Below are 15,002 nucleotides of genomic sequence, written 5' to 3'. Positions count from 1 at the left end.
TTTGCAGTGGACTTCAGGCTGGATGGAAAGCTATTCAACATCAGGAGGCTCCAAGCAGCCACCAAGGTTTTGACGGCACGGGTTCTTGAGCTGCAGTATGCTGATGACTGTGCTCATGGCCACACTCTGGAAGACCTTCAGTCCGTCCTTGTAGCGGCTGTGAGGGTCTATAGCAGGATGGGACCGTCTATCAACACTCTACCAATGGAGATCCAGCCCTCCACCCAACATGCCTGTCTTCACCATTGAACACAAATCACTGGCAACAGTCACATCCTTCCCATACCTGGGCATCATCCTCTCTGAGGACTGCAGCATCGACCTCTAAATTAAATATAGGATCAAGCAAGCATCAACTGCCTTCGGGAAACTCAGACGAAGGGTCTTCCAAAACAGGGATCTCCACATCCAAACCAAAGTTGCTGTCTATCAAGCAGTCTGTATCACCACACTTCTTCACAGCTGTGAAGCATGGGTCACATAAGATGCCTGAAGCGCATCCTGGGAATCACCTGGTGCGACCGTGTGCCCCATACAGAAATATTTGCAAAGACCAACTGCAAGAGTATGGATGCCATGATCACACAACACCAACTGCGCTGGCTTGAGCATGTCATTAGAATGTCTCAGAAGTGCTTGACGCGGAAGATCCTGTATGGCCAGCTACATCTTGTCCGGCGATATGCTGAAAACGTTGCTGAAGTAGTGCAGCATCAAACCCACAGACCTGGAGGATGCTGCTGCTGACCGTTCCACCTGGCGGCAGCTCTGCCATAGCGGTGTGCTTAGTTGGGAGGAGGGGAGCCCAACAAAACTGCAAAAATAGCTCAGGAGACATACAGCCATGCCCCGCCAACACAGACTGCATATGCCCCACCTGCAATAAAGTTTGTGGATCTCGGATTGGATTCTACAGTCACCAAAGAATTCACTGTTAACTTAGAAGTCATCATCGGATACAATGGACAACCGTAATGTAACATACCATCTCTTACCTTTTCCACATAGACTGTCTCATCGTTGTTGGTGATCAGGCCTAACACCGTTGTGTCTGCAAACTTAATGATGGTGTTTGAGTCATGCATGGCCACGCAGTCATGGGTGAACATGGAGTACAGGAGGGGACTAAGCACGCACTGGAGGGGCCTCCGTGTTGAGGGTCAGCGTGGTGGATGTGTTGTTGCCTACACTCACCACCTGGAGGAGGCCTGTCAGGAGGTCCAGGATCCAGTTGCAGAGGGACATGTTCAGCCCCAGGATCCTTAGCTTAATGATGAGCTTGGAGGGCACTATGGTGTTGAACGCTGAGCTGTAGTCAATGAACAGCATTCTCACGTAGGTGATCCTTTTGTCGAAGGCAGTGTGGAGTGCAATAGAGATTGCATCATATGTGGATCTTTTGGGCAGTATGCAAACCGGAGCCGGTCAAGGGTTTCTGGGATGATGATGTTAGCCATGACCAGCCTTTCAAAACATTTCATGGCTACAGATGTGAGTGCTACAGGGTAGTAGTCAGTATTGATTTGATTTAGGCAGGTTACCTTTGCATTCCTGCGCACAGGGACTATGGTGGTTTGCTTGAAACATGTATTACAGACAGAGTCAGGGAGAGATTGAAAATGTCAGTGAAGACACTTGCCAGCTGTTCAGCACATGCTCTGAGTATGTGTCCTGATAATCTGAATGATAACCTGTTTAAAAGAGGTCTAACTCACATCATCTATGAATCACACAGTCATCCGGAACAGCTGGTGCGCACATGCATGGTTCGGTGTTGCTTGCCTCGAAGCGAGCATAGAAGGCATTTAGCTCGTCTGGTATGCTCACATCACAGGGCAGGTCGCGGATGGACTTCCCTTTGTAATCCGTAGTAGTTTGCAAGCCCTGCCACAACAGACGAGCGTCAGAGTCGGTGTAGTAGGATTTGATCTTAGTCCTGTATTAACGCTTTCCCTGTTTGATGGTTCATTGGAGGGTGTAGCGGGATTTCTTATAAGTGCCCGGATTAGTCTCCCGCTCCTTGAAAGCAGCAGCTCTAGCCTTTAGCTCAGTGTGGATATTGACTGTAATCCATGGCTTCTGGTTGGGATATGTATGTACGGTCACTGTGGGGAACGACGTCATCGATGCAGTTAATGAAGGCGGTGACGGATGTGGTAGTATACTTCTCAATGTCATCGGATTAATCCCGGAACATATTCCAGTCTGCAGAAGAGTCAGGCCAGAGATCACAATTTAGGGCATGCCATGGACCCCAGATGATGATGTTCTGCAATCATTCAAGTCTTCAAACAGAGTAATACAATTCACAAACTTTATTTTTTTAGCAAAATATATATTTACAATATGATATTGAACACTTTAAAAGTAGCATGGCACTGTACAATTAAGTTAAATTAAAATGCATAAGCAGTAAGTATACTCAAAATATAATATTTTTAAAGTAAGGTCCAAATGTCTACTAATAATAATCAGTACACATAAATGTAAAGAACTGTCTGACACAAACATCTAATACTTAGCTCTGGCTTAATCACCCTGTAATATCCATTTACAGTATGTCATGGCACACCAATGGACATTATCTGTAATGTTATGCACTTACATTAGTTTCACTTCCACCACCATATTACACAAAGAAGAAACACTGAGCCACTATCCATCACACAATACCAGATCACAATCTCAGTGTAAGGCAGTGCATTAAAATATTCAAATCAAAGACATAACTGAAAAGTCTAAATGCTTCCTACAGTATTTCATCTGGAGAGGGGACAACATGCATTTGTTTTTTAACCACACCCCTTGATGTACAGTATAAACTGCCTCAGTTTTACCCCCAGCTGCTCCCATGCTCTTTAGCCACCTGCTGCTGCAGGGTCCCACATGGCCCAAAGGAGGGGGTACCCAGGTACCCATAAGAGGGGGGGCCCAGGTCCCCTAGCTGGCGGAGGGACTTGCACATGGGGCAGGGGTAATCAGAGAGGCCCTCGATGTCCTCGAAGGCCAGGTTGACGATCTGGTCTGTGCAGGGGTCACAGTAGAGGTGGCCACAGGACAGGCGTTTCAGACGGGCTTTGTAGGAGATGCAGCACTGGCAGTGAGGCAGGTCTGGCCCCAAGGAGAGAGATCCAGTCAGGGAGCTGCTTTCCAGACTACCTGCCTGGCTGGAGCTCAGCTTTCCTGGAGACCTACAGAGGGGAAGATAAGTTAGGGGTTGGACTCTGGGTAAGAGGTGTGTAATGTATACACAGGGAGTCAGGGAGCAGGCACAGAAGGTGAGTTTAATAATAATAAACATGAAGAAAATACAAAACAGGATACGTGTACTGAACGTGACCAAAACCAATACTGCCTGGATGACTGAGGATTACTGAGGGCTATATGAAGGGAAAGTAATCAGGGTGGTGATGAAGTCCAGGTGTGCTTAACAATGGGGAGCAGGTGTGCGCCATGATGGTTGCCAGGTTTACGCAATGTGGGTTGCCAGGACTGGTAGTTAGTAGACCGTTGAGTGCCCGAGGGAGGGAGCAGAAGTAGGCGTGACAAGGTGTTTGCTGAAGTGCAATGGTAAAGACTATACAGTGTAGTACTCTGTGAATCTTTTAAAATGAATTTATCCCAAACAAATGCTGTGGGGCAAAATAGTATGTAAATAGGATCATATAAGTATAGAAACTATCATTCAGCAATCCTGAATAGAAAACACATATCATACATGCAGAGATCATTGCATTTTCAGTACGATATACACTGTATGATATGTTTTGGTTTAACAAAGGGTTTCCAACAAAGTCAGATGCATTTCTGGCTACATCTGTGGTCATGTAACACATTATTTCATACCTTTTATAATGTGTCTCATGAAGACAATGCTGGAGAATGCTTCACAAACCTTTTGTCGTAACAACTAAAGGATGGATTTTTTCTTCATAGCAAATATATTGTTACACTTCACAAACTCTTATAGAGGGGGGATGAAATAGATGATCCATATGCTATTAATCTAGTCTTAAAACGGAAATGAAATATTACTTACTGTGATATTGACACTTCGGCTCTGACTCCATAATATACCGAACAAAAATATAAAGTGCAACATGCGGCTTATTCACCTGCGGGATTGTTTGAGACAAGCCACCCAGAAAGCTGATAAAACTATGGGTTTGCACAACTGAAGAATTTATCCACAAACTGTTAGAAACCTTCTCAGGGAAGCTCATCGTGCTCAACAGGGTCTTGATCTGACTGCAGTTCGACGTTGTAAGTGACTTTAGCGGGCAAATTCGCACCTTTCGATGGCCACTGGAGAAGTGTGTTCTTCACGGATTAATCCCGGTTTCAAGTGTACCGGACAGATGGCAGACAGCGTGTATGGCGTTTGTGGGTGATCGGTTTGCTGATGTCAATGTTGGGAACAGAGTGCCCCATGGTGGCGGTAGGGTTATGGTATGGGCAGGCATAAGCTACGGGACAACAAACGCAATTGCATTTGATCAATGGCAATTTGAATACACAGAGATACCGTGACTAGATCCTGAGGCCCATTGTCATACCATTAATCTGCCACCATCCCCTCATGTTTCACCATGATAATGCATGGCCACATGTCACAAGGGTCTGTACACAATTCTTGGAAGCTGAAGATGTCCCAGTTCTTCCATGGCCTGCATACTCACCAAACATGACACCCATTGAGCATGTGTGGGATGCTCTGGATCGACATGTATGACAGAGTGTTCCAGTTCCCACCAATATCCAGCAACTTCAAACAGCCATTGAAGAGGAGTGGGACAACATTCCACTGGGATGCTCCGGATCGACATGTATGACAGCGTGTTCCAGTTCCCACCAATATCCAGCAACTTCAAACAGCCATTGAAGAGGAGTGGGACAACATTCCACAGACCACAATCAACAGCCTGATCACCTTTATGCGAAGGAGATGTCTTGTGCTGCATGAGGCACTGGAAAATGGATGGTCACACTAGATACTGACTGGTTCTGATTCATGCCCCTACCTTTTTTTAAGGCATCTGTGCACAACAGAAGCATATCTGTATTCCCAGTCATGAAATCCATAGATTAGGGCCTAAATAATTTATTTAAATTGAATGATATCCTTATATGAACTGTAACTCGGTAAAATCTTTGAAATTGTTGCATGTTGCCTTAAAAATTTTGTTCAGTTGTAATATATAATGACATAAAAAACTGTGGGATATCATACAAACAATTATGGTCATTGGGAAAATTTTGATTTTCTCACACTCACCTCTGTGAAGACGCCGAATCCTTAAAACAATCGAAGCTCAGAGCCGCTAAGATTCTCCATAAAAGGTCCATACCATTTCCTCTCATGATAGCGCCAATATTTCATCGACCTGGTTTCTGGGCCACATCCTCTTTGCGTCGGTCTTATTTCATATGTTACAATCTCTGTAGTCCTTAAAACCAGCCTATCTAAATATGAAATTTAGACAAATCCAAAAACCATAACAAAGCAGTATCGTTGTACTAGTTCCAGTCGAGAAAAAACGAATAACGTTACAATGGCGATTTTTCCTCTACCTACAGTAGGTTACATTGACACCAAGTATACACGGCACGCGAACAGAAACGGAATACGAAGTGGAGCAGCTGGAGTAATCAGGATAGACTAAAAGCGCGCACGACGTAGACTAGATTTGACCAATGCGATGAAAACGGGACAGTTGATATTTATCTTTACGTTATTTATTATCATACATGGAAAGTCTATAGGCTACACTTGGCGTTTCGGAATATAGCAATAAATTAATGAAATGGTCTGACTCCAAACGCGCATAGGGGTTTTCTCTTTATGGGCCATGTTCATGTGTTCTTGTGGAATATCGGGTCATTAAGATGCGGCGATCGCTACATGAAGGCATAACTTCACAAGGGTAGCCACATGGTGGCGATACATACCTGAGCATTCTTTGACTAAATTTACTGGCCCACTGAGTTTTAATGTCAGCTATGGGCTACAATCAATACGTTTTTAATTATATAGTCAGTCAATCGTTTTAAATTTACGTTTGAAAAAAAGAGTTGTTCCAATGCAAGTGTTCTATTATTTGTCTTATATTGTTATCATAAAGTATGAAATTATAAGGCAGGGAAGGAAATGATGATGCCACTATTGTGCTCAGGAAATTGGATCTCGTTGTGATTAAATTATGTGTTCTTGGTAAACTAGCACTGGCTAGGCTCACTTTTGTTATAGTACAAAGATATGACACAGTCCTATATTCTTCTAAATGAAATGTAATAACAGGCACATAATAGTCAAATAGCTGCAAATAGCAATGAAGACCATTCTACGGTAGGCCACATGAGATGCTAGCTAGTCTGGGCAGTGTTTACTTTCAGGCAGTTATGTGGGTCTCACACAAGCCAGCCCATCTGCTGACTGGTTTGGGGGCAATTTGTGCAGCTGTGTGGGAGTGTTGATCAGGTCTGTCAGTTTTCTAACAGGTTCCTCTGAGGGTGATGCATGGATAGCTGTTGCTCCTCCCTCCACTGGAGTCTGGACCACCTGTGGAAATTATGTCTAGTTCAGCTACAGTACAGCATTATAAGCACCTACTGCAATACAGGATGATCATTTTACTCAGGGTTGTGTGTGGTTGCAGTGATACAGTGATTATAAGGATTATAGTATTATATTAATATGAAGTATTATAGATTGTAATGGAAATGAAATGTTGGTCTCTGTTCATTACAGTATTGTTATCATGCAATTTCGTAACATGAAAATCATATAGAAACATGTTTTGTTTACTGTAGCAATAGGCAACACAACTTCCCCAAACATCTTTTAATGTGTTTCATTAAAAACAGCATGGCCTCCCTAATGAATTCTGAGCTGGTATCACAGCACCCTGAGTTCCATTTCCTGACTTCTGTTCTGATTTTAATTGTATGCTTTTCAAGTATGCTTTCCAAGTTGGATCGTGCTACGAGGGAGAAGTCCCTTGGAACTCTAATGCAGATCTCTCACATCAATGCTGATTAAATAACAAGGCAGCTTTAATCTGTCGACCCCAACCAATCAGATCTCTCACCAACAAACCGTGCTGGAAATGATTGGAAGACAGTGACACGTTGCTGGAAATGATTGGAAGACAGTGACGAAGTTGCACTGTACTACTCCCATATGTCAGCCAGGGTGGAGGGAAGAGTGTAAGAGAAGCCATATAGCTATTCTAACATAATGCCAGTCATGCACTGAGCATCCCACTGGGACTGAGTGCAGAGCATCAGAGGTCAGGAGTACTATGGGGTGTCCTGATGTCCTGTTCCCATCATCATCACGGTCATGTGACCGGTTACTTTGACAGCTTCAGTCAATCACTTCTCACTTTATGTGAATGAAAGGGTGTAGGCTTATCTAATGTGGAATCAGTGCAGAGATTGGGGAAAATATAGGAGTATAACTGTTGTGGTCAATAGATACCAGCCTGTAGGACCTGTCCAAATGGCAGCTGGCCATCTCTGAAATAGACTGTGGCTGGTGACTATAGTAACGCCTGAAGCTAAATGCCAGGAACTCATCTGGTCGGATGAGATCAGGGTTTGCAGTTGGCATGGCAATATGTAGGCTTATTAGGGTTAGATGTATGGTGCAGTGTACAGTTTGGTAGTGTATGTTAGTCTATTTTGGAGTTACAACTTATGGTTTGCGCAGACTGTGAATACCCAATGAATTTACAGCAATACCTTTCCCGAAAGATTTTACACCTTTTACTTCTCCCAAATTATTTATCAGTCTTTTACAAACACAGTATCAAACAGTATCATTTCTCATGTCCAATTATAGCCAGGAGCTGCAGCACGTGTAGGCAGAGGCATCTCGTGCACAGCTCAAAGCACCAACAATTTGGTGAGTATGGCGAGAAAGACGGTCGAATCCATATCAGTTTGAGCAGAAATCTATAGCGTCTATAATATTGCCAAATATGTCTCCAAATGCTCCGGTGGTTTGAATAATTAATGAATGCCACATCACAAACAGCGTACGGTTCCATTGACATTCTAACGTCCACACTGAAGCAAAAGAAGAACACCCTCTCCGAAGAGAATTGTGTACGCGAGACTAGAGGGATGGATGCTCGAGAGGAGGGGGATGCTCGAGAGGAGGGGGGTGCTCCAAGAAGGATGCTGTGTGGTAGGGTAGCGTACGACGTCAGCCTTGTGCACACAACAGGGTTATGTTGTATTCTAAACTGGGTAGGTGACCACAGAACAATTTTCATAGACCGGATTTAACACATTTTGATTTTTTTTAACACGGTGACAACCTTATTAACAAATAAATACAGTTGAGGTCGACTGGAAAAACGCCAACCTTCTCTACCAAAGGTAAGGAAGAGTATAAGTCTCAGTTACATTTATTTGCCGTAAATTTCGTCATACTCGATGTTTATCAAGAGCATTTAGGGTAGTATTGCAATAATTGTGTTAAATAGCCTAGTCAATAGTTTTCCACGGCTGTCCACGCCGAGCTGCCGAGGTTATTTTGAGCGATAGCAAGAAAGCACAACCGATAGAAAATGACCCCCCACCCCATCCCTAAATAGCCTGTTAGTGAAATAGCCAGAAGAGAGGTCAACGTCTGTGTGTAAAATACAAGTGATATACTTCCGTTTCTACAAGAAAAACAACATATCTCCAAAGAACGAATAGCATTTCTAAAGCCACCAAATTTGGTCCGGTGGTCTCGTGCGTAATAATGTAAACCTGCATCCCTGCTCCATCCCCGTGCCATCACATTTTAGCCATTATTACTACTGAAAACTGAGGTCTTCTCAAGCATGACATAACCTGGCTAAATATAGGCTACAGTGCATTTACGTATAGTGGTGAAGACTCTTCCATAGTTTAGTTTATGGTTAATTGGCGTTGATTTAAATAATGACTCTCACCTTATCGCCTCGCCCCTTCACCAGTCTGGACTGCTTGAATTTGATTTGATGATTGGATATATTCACCCTGAACCATAAGGTATAGGCTGCACACATTGTTGAGCATCAGTGAATGTTTATTTTTTGTACCATAGGCTATATGTAGACTGTTTATTATTATTTTTTAAGATAAGCGGCATAAACGGCTGCGTCCTATTCATTACGCGTAGAACGCGATACATGACCTTGCGCTCTGTGATCTCGAAGATGAACGGAACTTGCTTAGAACTTATTTTTTCCTTTGTCAGTGCAGTGTCGCGTTAGTTCTGCTACAATGACCGTGTCATTTAAAAACATGACACATAGGCCTATACAGTCGAATTTTGAAGGCATCTTCGGGTTGTCCCAGCGTCTAGAATGGATAGGCTACGGTTACTGATTGACATGTTGGCCTGATAGAAAGGGCCTTCAGGGAATAATATTCGATCTGATTGTAAAATAATTTGACAACAATTGACACCTATCTCTTTTACAATCATTTATTCACAATCATTGTTACATTTTGTTTACTAGGCTATAGCCATAGAATGTTGTTACAATGTCCATGTGTTCTCACCTTGGATAAGATCAACTACAATATGGCCTTTACCAATATAATGATAGCCAAATAAAATAAACATTTATAGGCTAACACACTATTTTATTAAGATCGAAATGTGATTGGAAGCTTTGTGATTTACATCAGTTCATAATCTAATTGACTAGGCCCTATGGATTGGATTACAGTGCTTGCCAAATAGTGACACAGTATTTACTACCCTCCCTTTCATTTGTTATGCTTGTTGTCAATCAAGTCCTGCTGTAGCTACTTGCAAAGCCTGTTGGTGACTCAGATATATAAATGTATGTTTTTATCTAACCTTGCAGTAAATCCTCTGTCAGTCTCTTGGCTGATTCCCTACTCTTTTGATACTGCAATACTCATTGTAGTGTAACCTTAAGAGATTACATCTGAAAGGTGTGTGTACTGTAGAGTACAGGGTAAAACAGAATACATCGAGAATGACTTGGCAGCTCAGGTTGATGACAGCTACAGTCATGCCCATGATGATACATTCCTCTTCAGTGCATAATCTTCATTGGAGTTTTGATATTACTCCCTCTGTTGTTTGTGCTTGTTCAACAACCCTTTGAAGACAGACGAGCCATTGCTAAAGTGGTGTTAAAGGCAGTATTCATTAAATACAGTGGCTATTTGGTCTCCTTGAGCTGTGTGTGATGTGGCACAGAAGTACAATCAAGTACATCAAGTACCAGCAAACTGGGGAAGTATTGAGACATCAAGCTCCGGGTGGTTATACTAAGGGAGAGTTGATCTAATCGATACAATAACAATATAATGGAGGTTATCCATTGAAGAGAGAGAGAGTATGGTGGATATGAGACAGCAGCTCCAGCCTCCACAGTTAGCCAGACAGCAGCTCCAGCCTCCACAGTTAGCCAGACAGCAGCTCCAGCCTCCACAGTTAGCCAGACAGCAGCTCCAGCCTCCACAGTTAGCCAGACGACAGGGAAGGGAGCTGGACAGTTTGGTGGTCTTATTTTCTGCCTGCTACCTCTGCTGATTAGGGTGTGCTCTGGGCTGTCCTCAAAGATTAGACTTGTCACAAGTTACAACTTCACTCTGCGGTGGCTGTGAGCACTGGGGCTTACTGCATTAACATAACACATCCTAAGACAGGCTGAAATAGCCTGTGGACCAGCAACACAGACATTCAACTCATTCTCATTCCCATCCACCAGTATCCAATACATATCGTTGAGATCACTTGACCAGTGCAGGTGTTGCTAAATTTAGACAGTCCACTTCCATCACCGCCTAGCGACCCAGAAACACAGGCCATCGGTCAAATACATACTTACGTGTTTTACATTTCTACTCTCTTGTAGATTTACCGTACAACTGAGAGATAATCGATGCCTTTTTTCTTCTCAAAGCACATTACCATCAGTCTTCCACTGACCGCAAATGTGCTTTTAATCTGCCATATGGGGTATCTACCTCGGAGGAACGTAATGTTGTAAACCAAACGGTAAAGCGGTAGTAAACCACACAGTGTAGCTGCACAATAGCACAACAAATAGCCCCAGTGCACGCAGTACTGGAGAGCAAACATTGTAGCTGTAAAGTAGCCATTTCAAACGCTTCACATTGGCTATTTTCGTCAGAGACCAACAACAACCAAATGGTATTAATCCAATGCATAACACTGTGCATGGAGAGCTTGCCATATTTCCTACATAATGCAGTGGCGAGGACATCTGCATAGAGAGTACCCCAGTCTCCAGCATCATCATCTTCTCCTCCCATAATCCCTGCAGTATATTCTTGGGTTCTGTTAGAGAAATTACCTCCTCCTCTCTGGTATTTCACTGCAGTGTACAATTTCCTGTTTGTAAGATTCCTTTTCTCCAGCAAGGACGCTTTATACTGTCCTCTCCAAGCTTTCACAATCCAGCACACATAATCACGCTCTTCTCATATTTCAGTTCAAAGCTTGGCATTATTGTGTTTTAGCATCTACACCTGCTGCTACATTTGAAACAGTAGATTGACAACAACATTGTTGTTATGAGTCATGAAACGACCGTGAAAATGGTCAAAACCCTCTACATATCTATTATTTCATACGTAGGCATTACCACTCAGGCATTACGGTAGGTATAATCAAATGCCAATAGCTTATATTAGAGGATCAGAGCCTCCGTTTAAAGGTGGACAGGAGTGGTACAAAGTAGTTCCCCTTGACATGGATACCACCAACATCCAATTCAAGTACTGGACTGTTAAAACCTATGGACCGTTACATCATTGAAGGGTATAACAAGCTCATTGAGTTGTCTCCCTCTGCATATATCACCCATTTCATTCCCTTGTTACCTCTCAAAACTGACATGAAGAAGCCCTCTCAAATAGTACAATATTTTGTATATTCAACTCTTCTGTAGCAAGGGCAACTGCCACAGATGCTTATAATTCACTTTTTCATTATAGGCACTGCGACTGCATCCACAGCAGTTTTTTCTTTGAATATCCATATAGCAGTGAAGGGAACTAAAATGGATGCTGGGATGACATGCTGTTTGACATGGTGTTGCTGACTGCTGTAGTGAGCCCAGGTTGACTACGCACACTAAGAGGTTCCACCCAGGGAATGATGACAGTGATGACGTGACTCATGTTGGGCTGTGCCCTTTCCAGAGGGGACCTCTCTCTCTCTTTCTCTGCAGAACCATGCATACTGTCTAGGTGGGTGGAGCTACTGTATGATCCATGAAAGGAGTGTGTTTACGCACATCCAAACATGGCACTGGAGCTGGACAGAAAAGAACAGCTAAATAAATAGATGTTGTCTCCTCTCTGTTTGCTACACCTGCTGAACAGCCTCTCATCATCCTCTCTCAGGAATACTTCCACCCTGTAATGCCCAACCCAGGAGTGTCCAGCCTGTGCAGTGTTCAGGCAGCAGGGACACAATGTAATCAAATAAAGAAATACATTTTTCTCTGGGACTCTTTCTAGGTACAGTACCAGTCAACAGTTTGGACACATCTACTCATTCAAGAGTTTTTCTACATTGTAAAATAATAGTGAAGACATCAACACTATGAAAAACACATATGGAATCATGTAGTAACCAAAAAAAGTGTTTTATATTTTAAATTCTTCAAAGTAGCCACCCTTTGCCTTGATGATGGCCTTGCACACTCTTTGCATCCTCTCAACCAGCTTCATGAGTCTTGAAGGAGTGCTGAACATTTGTTGGGTGCTTTTCCTTCACTCTGCGGTCCAATTCATCCCAAACCATCTCAATTGGGTTGAGGTTGGGTGATTGTGGAGGCCAGGTTATCTGATGCAGCACTCCATCACTCTCCTTCTTGGTCAAATAGCCCTTACACAGCCTGGAGGTGTATTTTAGGTCATTGTTGAAAAACAAATGATAGTCCCACTAAGCGCAAACCAGATGGGATGGCCTATTGTTGCAGAATGCTGTGGTAGCCTTGCTGGTTAACTGTGCCTTGAATTCTAAATAAGCACCCCCACACCTCCTCCTCCATGCTTCACGGTGGGAATCACACATGCGGAGATCATCCGTTTCATAAAGATAAGGCGATTGTATCCAAAAATCTGTATCCAAAAATCCTGATGAGGGCCCGTTTCATCATAGCGCTTGATGGTTTTTGCAACTATACTTGAATAAACTTTAAAAGTTCTTGAAATGTTCCGGATTGACTGACCTTCATGTAATAAAGGATCGGACCCCTTTTTTTTCAATTTTCAACTAAAATGACATACCCAAATCTAACTGCCTGTAGCTCAGGACCTGAAGCAAGGATATGCATATTCTTGATTCCATTTGAAAGTAAACACTTTGAAGTTTGTGGAAATGTCAAATTAATGTAGGAGAATTTAACACATTCGATCTGGTAAAAGATAATACAAATAAAAAAACACGTTTTTAAAAGTTTTTTAAAATCATCTTTGAAATGCAAGAGAAAGGCCTAAATGTAATATTCCAGGTTAGGCGCAATTTAGATTTTGGCCTCTTGATGGCAGCAGTGTATGTGCAAAATTTTAGACTGATTCAATGAACCTTTGCATTTCTGTTCAAAATGTTGTGTCAAGACTGCCCAAATGTGCCTAATTGGTTTATTAATACATTTTCAAGTTCATAACTGTGCACTCTCCTCAAGCAATAGCATGGTATTCTTTCACTGTAACAACTACTGTAAATTGGACAGTGCAGTTAGATTAACAAGAATTTAACGTTACACAATACATGTATGTTTTGTTCGATCAAGTTCATGTTTATATCCAAAAACCTCAGTTTACATTGGCGCAATGTTCAGAAATGCCTCCAAAACATCCGGAGAAATTGCATAGAGCCACATCTAATAACAGAAATACTCATCATAAACTTTGATGAAATACATGTTTTACATATAATTAAAGATAAACTTGTTCTTAATTTAACCGCTGTGTCAGATTTCAAAAAAGCTTTACGGCAAAAGCACAACATTCAGTAATCTGAGAACATCGTTCAGCCACAAAAGCAAGCCATACATTTACCCGCCAAGTTGTGGAGTCAACAAAAGTCACAAATAGTATTATAAATCTTCACTTACTTTTGCTGATCTTCGTCGGAATACACTCACAGGACTCCCACTTCCACAAGAAATGTTCGTTTTTCTCAATGACATCCATATTTATGTCCAAATACCTCCGTTTTGTTTGCGCGTTTAGTTCACTATTCCAAAGGCACAATGCGCGAGCACAAAATCCAGATGAAAAGTCCAAATAGTTCCATGCAGTTTGTAGAAACATGTCAAACGATGTTTACAATCAATACTTAGGGTATTTTTATAATAAATCTTCAATAATATTCCAACCGGACAATAGCGTATTCATTACAGAGGAAAAAGAAGGAACGGCGCGGCGCGCCCGCATGATCGCGCAGTAAACAACTGATTGGCCACAGCCTAGTCCACTTGTTGAAACAGCTCTTATTTGACCCCGTTCCACAATAGAAGCCTCAAACAACTTTATTGTTGTTGTATATTGCCCACATCGTTGTAGACTACTGTAAGCTGAATACATTTGACCAATGTCCTGTTGGTGGGAGTTTATCACCTCACGCGCCTATAGATCATCACTTAGGGATGACTTGGCTGCTGCACCTCTGTCCTTGTGCCCAGACAACCAAGCATGAATAATGGATGGGTGTTTCGATCGGTCCAGGCCACCCCTGGACGCTCAGACCAGAGCAGTCAATAACTGATGGATGTTTTGACCAGCCCAGGCCACCCCTGGATGCTAAAACCAGAGCAGCAGATATCTGAATAATGGGAGAGAAAAAAGGAACTGAGTCATAACTTAGCTGTCTAAGTAGATCATATTTCGAAAGTTACTGTAAAAACCTCACCTCACCCTTTCCTATTTTCCACAACTTTCTTTTTCAAAATGATACTCCTTTCTCTCCTTTCTTTGCAGTTTGTGGTAGATTGACATTAAAT

At 42.5% G+C, this 15,002-nt stretch overlaps 1 protein-coding gene across 1 annotated transcript in view; it reads left to right on the top strand.

The window, feature by feature from the left end:
- Nucleotides 1–8,021: 8,021 nt before the first annotated feature.
- The window catches only part of LOC115104215 (synaptic vesicle glycoprotein 2A-like), a 50,457-nt gene continuing 43,476 nt past the window's right edge, over nucleotides 8,022–15,002 (top strand). Inside the window, 1 exon segment of the mRNA XM_029625509.2 lies at nucleotides 8,022–8,385. The gene's annotated coding sequence lies outside the window, so the exon portion shown is untranslated.

The sequence above is a fragment of the Oncorhynchus nerka genome, linkage group LG3 (assembly GCF_034236695.1).
Source record: "Oncorhynchus nerka isolate Pitt River linkage group LG3, Oner_Uvic_2.0, whole genome shotgun sequence".
Lineage (NCBI taxonomy): Eukaryota > Metazoa > Chordata > Actinopteri > Salmoniformes > Salmonidae > Oncorhynchus > Oncorhynchus nerka.
The sequence above is the reverse complement of the archived record's forward strand: the minus strand, read 5'-3'. Positions and strand labels throughout refer to the sequence as shown.